Source organism: Lolium perenne, chromosome 6, assembly GCF_019359855.2.
Source record: "Lolium perenne isolate Kyuss_39 chromosome 6, Kyuss_2.0, whole genome shotgun sequence".
Lineage (NCBI taxonomy): Eukaryota > Viridiplantae > Streptophyta > Magnoliopsida > Poales > Poaceae > Lolium > Lolium perenne.
Window position 1 is genome coordinate 259,659,146 of NC_067249.2, and position 7,455 is coordinate 259,666,600.

The window sequence follows — 7,455 nt, forward strand, 5'->3', positions numbered from 1 at the left end:
TAGAATTTAGAATATAGAATATGTTAGATAAAAATGTTACAAAATTGTAGTGAAATATAGAAATTTAGAATTTAGAATATGTTAGATAAATCTTAGAATCTTAGAAATAGTAGTGAAATTTAGAAATTTAGAATTTAGAATTTATAATATGTTAGATAAAAATGTTAGAAAATTGTAGTTAGAAAATATATGTTAGACAAAATATATGTTAGACAAATTTAAAAATAGTAGTATTTGTTACTAAGATATATATATATTCATAAGTAATTTATTCAAATTCAATATTAGTTTGCATACGATGCCGCGCCCGCCGCGTCCTGGAGCTAGGACAATTTTAGAGGAGTTGCGGCAGTTGGGGGAAGTTCGGGACCCGGGCTCCGCCGGGTGGCACCGGGAGGTGTTATCTTCGGGGCGCGCACCTTGGTGCGGAATCCGGGTCCCGTCGTCGACCCGTATATTCTCTGGTGGAGGTCTTATGGGCCACGTTCGTTTCGAGAGGAGCCGGCCGCCGGAGGTGGTAGCTCAGCGCATTGCAGCGGAGGATGAGCATGTTCGCCGTTACATGTATGCGTTAGACACCATGTATAGGACCGGATGGTCAGTTATGCAGGGATCTCATGTTAGCTATGCTCCCGTTACTGTTCCGTGGCTTTGGGTGTTCACCCGGCGCGGCTCGGGACCCGGTCGGCGCCGTTGAGAGCTTGTAGTGTGATGTATTAGGGACCGATCGAGCTATATGTGTAACTCAGATCTTTGATTATGTATTCAGCATTATCCTTTATTTGCACTTATATATATGTGTAACTCTAATATTTGATCATTTATTTATATCATTATCTTGGTTAATTATCTGCTTCGTTGTGTTTATAGCATTAGAATAACTTGTAAGTCTTTATAAACTATGGAACGAGACCTAGAAAAAGAATACATGGTCGAGGAGATTATCCGTGATGATGAGGATATCACCTCTCTTTACCTAAACCAATCCGGCGAGGGAGACGACCGAACCCGTGGAGACGCCTCCGGTGAGGAAGATGAGCAAGACAACCGTGGAGACGGCTCCGGTGAGGGAGAAGGTGACGACTGCGAGGGAGAAGCTCACGACGCCGCCGAGGTGTATATATATTAATTAACCAAGCCTCCAGATTTGTGCATATACATGTATTAACGTTGTTTCTTCTTTTAGACCTCCCGATCAACAAACTCTACTGGCAGAACTAAACGAGGCGCGGCCAGAAAGATGGAAGACCATGAAAGGTGCACCATCACGGAAATCGCGATAGATGGCGAACCCATTTCTCCCAAGAAGTTCGCAAAAATTTTGTAAGTCAATGTGGAGTTGTTGTTAGGGACACCGTCCGATCACCACTCAAGAATGGAAGAAACCTGTAAAGGGGGCGAAGGAGTTACTTATGTCGACACGAGATTAAAAAGTGTGATGTTTAGGAAGCTGCTGATAAATTTCATCTTTCCGGAGCCAACTGACTCTGATAGTGAGAATGACAGGCCAGACCCTGAGGATCCCGAGCTGAATAGCGTACAGCGAAGAGTTAAGAAGTGGGCTCTTAAGAAGATGGCAGTACAGTTCAACGACTACAAGAAGAAATTGGACAGCTTCTTTGTCAAGAAAGGGAAGACTCCTGATTTCAAAGGCCCCTATGAGAAGATAAAAGACCACTGGGAGGAATTTGTGAAGTTAAAGAAATCGGACAAGGCAAAGAAAAGGTCTGACACCAATACGAAAAATGCTTCTAATAAGATGTACTTCCATACCATGGGGCGAGGAGGCTACAATGCTGGCAGGCCTAAGTGGGAGAAATGGGAGAACGAGCTAATTAAAAAGGGGATCCAGCCAGAGGTACTGAAATGGAACCAGCGGTCAAGGGATTGGTTTTACGCGCATGGGGGCACGTTGGACGCACAAGGGTTATGCATATATACACAAAGACATAAGGAAAACCCACTTCCCATCGAAGCCTTTAGAAATGTTGCAAAGGAAGTTGAAGAGGGAAGTTCCGTCCCGAAAGAGAGAAGGACCAGCTCACACGCGCCCTTGGGAATCCCTGAACACTCAGACGAACACGAACCACATCGGGTGGCAAGCCGTGGTGTATTGGGTTTCCTGCGAAACGAAGAAATATCCCGATAGAAGCCGTCGAGAGGCAAAAGGATGTGGTTCACGAACGCGTTGCTAAGCTAGAGGAGCAAGTGAGGATGATAATGTCGGGCTCGATCACAGTCACCCAACCTCAACCTAATCCACAGATAGAAGAAGTTGCATTCGATGCTACCGGCCAGGGATCTCAGCGGAAAAGCAGCGTGGCTTCCACGGAGCTGCCTGGTGATGATGCACATGTGGATCCGCAGATGGCTCCTCCCTCCCCTGTGGAACCGCAGATGGATCTTGATCTCTACCCTGTAGACTTTATCACAGAGTCTACACCTTGTGAGCTACATTTCCAAACGATGGGCTACTTAACGCTCAAGGCGGCGGTCGGCTATGTCTTACCGCCAGTACCCGATCAAAGATACCACTTCAAGCCGGTTCCACCTGGCTACGCTGTTGCCGGGGTGGATCAAGTTATGGATGGGTATGGGCCGCTGAGGCTTGACCACCCAGCCGGTGAAGGGGATTTGCTAGAGCTGGGAGAAGCCAAGAACACTACAGTTCTATGGCGAAAAGAATTCATTGTGATTCCGGGTTGGAAGGCGCCAACAAGGTCTCCACCGAGGCAGCATTCTCCACCGATGCAGCCGTCTCCAGTGCGTGAGCCTTCCCCGCCGGCGCGTGAGCCTTCCCCGCCGACGCGTGAGCCTTCTCCGCCGCCGCGTGAGCCTTCTCCGCCGCCGTGTGAGCCTTCTCCGCCGCCGCAGCCCAAGTCTAAGAGCAAAATTAGGCGGTCCGCTACGACACAGCTGAGTCGTAACAGATCACCGAGACGCAAACAAGAGCCCCTCCCAAGAGTGCCTAAGGTTCCTCCCAAGAGACCTTATGACTATACAGTTGAGGAAAATGCCAAGATCGTAGCTGAACAACACAAGCAACAAATGTTGAAATTGAAAAAGCCCCAGCTTGAGCCGGAGCCAGCTATATCTCTAGAAAAGAAGTTGAAACTGTTGAAGAACCTTCATCAACCTGAGCCAAGTCTTTCATCGAACTATGACCGGTCTATTCGCAAGTCAAATGTGTCAGCAAGAGATCGGTGGGAAAAAAGTAAGGTAGAAGGGAAACCAGTTCCCCAGCTTGGAAACCAGAAAAACTCGTGCCCCCCGCTCCAAGTGTATCCCGATGTCACAGCGTGCTTTGATCCGGAGATGGTAAGACTATACAAAGATGAGGCAGATGCGGTCGGTATGAGTATTCCTGAGTACTTAAGCCGCATCGATGCAGAATTCCTTACAAGTACGGGTGATGATGTCCAAATAGCATACCAGTACAAGTACGGGCAACCTCTTGTCAGAGCTGAGGAGTTGCCTAATCTATCAACACAACTGCGAAGACTGCATAATTGGTACATGGATGCATGTAAGGATGGTAAGAACTGGATCATGGTGGCAATCACAGATGAGCACTACGGGCGAAATGACGTGATGAACATCGAATTTTGTGAATTATTTCAGTTATTCAACCAAGACGCCCTCGACAAATCTCTGCTGAGTGCCTACTGTCTGTAAGTATTATTTTTGTAATTAAGTCTCTACCGCGGCTCGTCCATTGCATGCATATAACCATACTCTCACTGTATTATGCAGAATGAAGATCCGCGAATGCCGCAAGGGGCAAATCTATGATCTTGGGTTCGTTGACCCATATACCGTGAATGGGTATACTGTCGACCACTCTCCCAAGGACACGGAGAATAACTTGGTATATGTCTTAAGGAAAAACTCATACAAAAGGGCAATACTATTTCCTTACAACTTCGCGTGAGTGTTACTGTCTTCACACATTAAATCTTTTTCGCTTACTCCATGTGTTAAGTGTAATTGATGAGTTATGCATATATATGTGTGTCCGCAGGTTTCACTATATCCTGCTAGTCATTGAACCCGACACCGGGATAGTAGAAGTCATGGACTCGAAGAGTAAACCCCTTGAGGCGTGGGGGGACATGGCTGATATCCTCCTCAAGGCTTGGAAACGGTTCACCAACAAGTCTCCGGGTTTAAAGAATAAAGAACTTCGAATAAAACATGTACCGGTAAGTAATACTGGCTAGGCCGCGCATCTCTTTGATGATTCTAGTTTCAATACCATTATTATCATCCTTGATTATATATATATATTATTTTGATTGAATTTTGTTCTCGTAAAGTGCTTGAGGCAGGAGGACGGGAATAATTTATGCGGGTATTACGTTTGCGAGTTCATCCGCCAGAATACCCACCATAAGAGGGACATTTTGGAACAACTTGATGTAAGTAAACAACATTCATGGCTTTATTTTATCACCTTCTGTTTCATTCACATACACACACATATATATTGACCACCGTACCTTCTTCAAATGATTAGATCGAACGGTTGCGGGACGGTCTTCTAGCAACCGAGCGTGTACGAGCAATTCAAGAAGAGCTGGCGGGATTCTTACTTGAGCAAGTCTTAGCTCCAGACGGAGAACACTATGTGGCCGACATCCAGTATCAAAGTTGATGTAGACATATATATATGCATGAACGTGTGTCACTTTGATCGATATATGTAATATAATGGTTTCCTATATATATATATATTTGAATTGTCTGCATTAATATTATACCGTGTTTCGAATGGGGCAGAGTCTCTGCCGCGGCAGCGTTTTAGTGCAATTCCCTACCGCGGCAGGGAAGGGCACTAAAATGCTGCCGCGGCCCAACCCTTTTGCACCGGTTCGTATTACGAACCGGTGCAAAAGCTTCCCCGCCGAGCGCCCCACAGCCGGCCACGTGGAGACCCCTTTAGCACCGGTTTGTAAGCCAACCGGTGCAAAAGGGGGGGGCCTTTTGCACCGGATGGTTTGCACCGGTTGCCCATCCGGTGCATATGGCCTTTAAAAACCGGTGCAAAAGGCCATGTTTGCACTAGTGTGGGCACCTTTGGCTCGCATGTGCCCCACAGTTTTTGGGCCGTTTGGTTTCGTGAGCTCCTCCGCGTTATCACACCACACGGTTCTTAAAGCACCTCCAGGACAGGCCCGGGAGGACGCCCAGTTTGATAGTTTCTCCACGGATAGGCCCTGAGAAGACGAAAATCGACAACGCCGTTCACGCGGGCGCTCCGCCTCGGCATGGCGGGAGAAGGCGAAATCCGAGCGGTGTTGCGCGACAAAGGTAGGGGTAACCTCCCTCTTTGGTTACCATCTCCATTAACCCTCTCCCAAAATTTCACTTTCCCCAATTTTCGCACCGGCAGCGGCTGCGGTGACCCAGATCTGGCCGCGCGCATCTCCCTTCGGTCTCCGGCGCTGGACCAGGGTCGTCGTTTCCAGCCGTGGCGGAGCCTGCGCACATCTGCGGCGGCTTCCGGCCGTATCCATCGTCTGCCATGACGGAGGTAAGGGGAAACTCCTCTGCTCTGCTGTAGTGTTAGATTCATGTTGGTAGAACTAGTTGGGTACGATAAGACCGTTCGTAATGCATGACCGAACAGCTTCAGCTAGTGCATCACGCCGCAACACTCATCATTTGCATACAAGCCTGGACCCTGATAGTGCACAAGAGAGCAGTTAGGCATGCTGCTTTTTCCCATGTCAGTTACGGTCCTATGTTACAACGAGATCAGTAGAGGATGGCCAACCTAAACTATATCTAACACTGCAACGATGTAGAGGCTATCCAGATGCTTCGAATGAGAAGAGCCCCTTTCTATGCACTTGTGAAAACGTTCAGGTCTAGAGGACTGCTGGTTGATAGCATCAACACCTCTGTCGAAGAACAAGTAGCAATATTTCTTCATGTCGTGGGTCATAACCAGAGGTTCAGAGTCATCCATAGCAAATTCAGGCGATCCGCGGAGACTATCTCTTGGTACTTCTAGCAGGTGTTGTACGTAATTGGGGAGCTCAGCAGTGAAATGATCAAGCCAGCATCAACGAACACACCACCCAAGATCATGGTGAGTACAAAATCATGTTCGTTCTACTTATCAGACGTGTGGTATTGTGACAAACATGACTGTGTGCTAATTGTTTGATAGGATTGCATTGGGACTATTGATGGTACTCATGTGACTGCAAAGGTACCGAGATCAATGTCTGCAGCATTCCACGGGAGAAAGCACTACACCAGTCAGAATGTGCTAGCAGCTGTGGATTTTGATATGAGGTTCACATACGTGCTTGCTGGGTGGGAGGGTTCAGCTCATGATGCGAGCATCCTGTCCGACAGCTTGACCAGGCCTGATGGGTTGCAAATCCATGAGGGTAAGTTCTACCTTGGAGATGCTGGATATGCATGCCGACCTAGTATTCTACCTCCCTTCAGAAAAACAAGGTACCACCTCAATAAGTTCACTCCCAGGAACCGACCTCAGAATACAAAAGAGTTGTTCAATCTGAGACACTCAATCCTTAGAGTCACCATTGAGAGGGCCATTGCTGCATTGAAGAACAAGTGGTCCTTGACCAAAAACCGTCCCACACTTTTTACACTCAAGTAAAGATGGTCCTTGCTTGCTGCATTCTTCACAACTGTATACTTGGTTGGGGCGAGGACGACTTCTTGCAAGAGGTTGTCACTTTTGATGAAGTTGAGACCGACCATGGCGTGGAGGCAGGCAACAATGAAGCCTGGAAGGAGAAGAGGCAAGAGTGGGCAGACGCAATGTGGGAAACTAGAGGCAACACCACCATTCGAGAAGGAGAAGAACAAGTGAAGAAGTGAAGAAGAAGAACCCCTTTTGATCCCCAGTTTCCCGAACCCCAGTTTGATCCCCGTATGTTGAACTACCTCGTGATGACAAACTGCCATTCGTACTAGCTAGGGCTGATTTCGTGAACTACCATTCTGCAACTATGATGAACTGAGATTTAGGTCCGATGGGAGGTGATATTATGGTAAGGCTACTCGTTGTAGAGAATCGGACCCAGGTAACCGAACGTGCCCCAAAGTTCCAGTGGAGAAAGGGCTTGCCTCTTTGGCTCATATCTTGGGAGGTATGAGGCGACTTTCGAAACTAATATTCCACGTATGCGATGGTGTTTGACAAGACGATGTTTTTTTGTAACACCTCTAAAACCTTCTTTTTATTCAATAAAAATGCAAATCCTTTTTCTTTTTTTAGAATGTACCAGTGTTTTAAAACCTTGACATTACCAAATCTGCGCATTACCATCAGTTCACACATTACCATTTGTAAGGCTAAAAAGCAGCTAGCATTGCTGAAAGTTATGCGGTAGATACACACACGGTAGCGACGGCCATGTAGACGCGGAGTGATACGTCTCCAACGTATCGATAATTTCTTATGTTTCATGC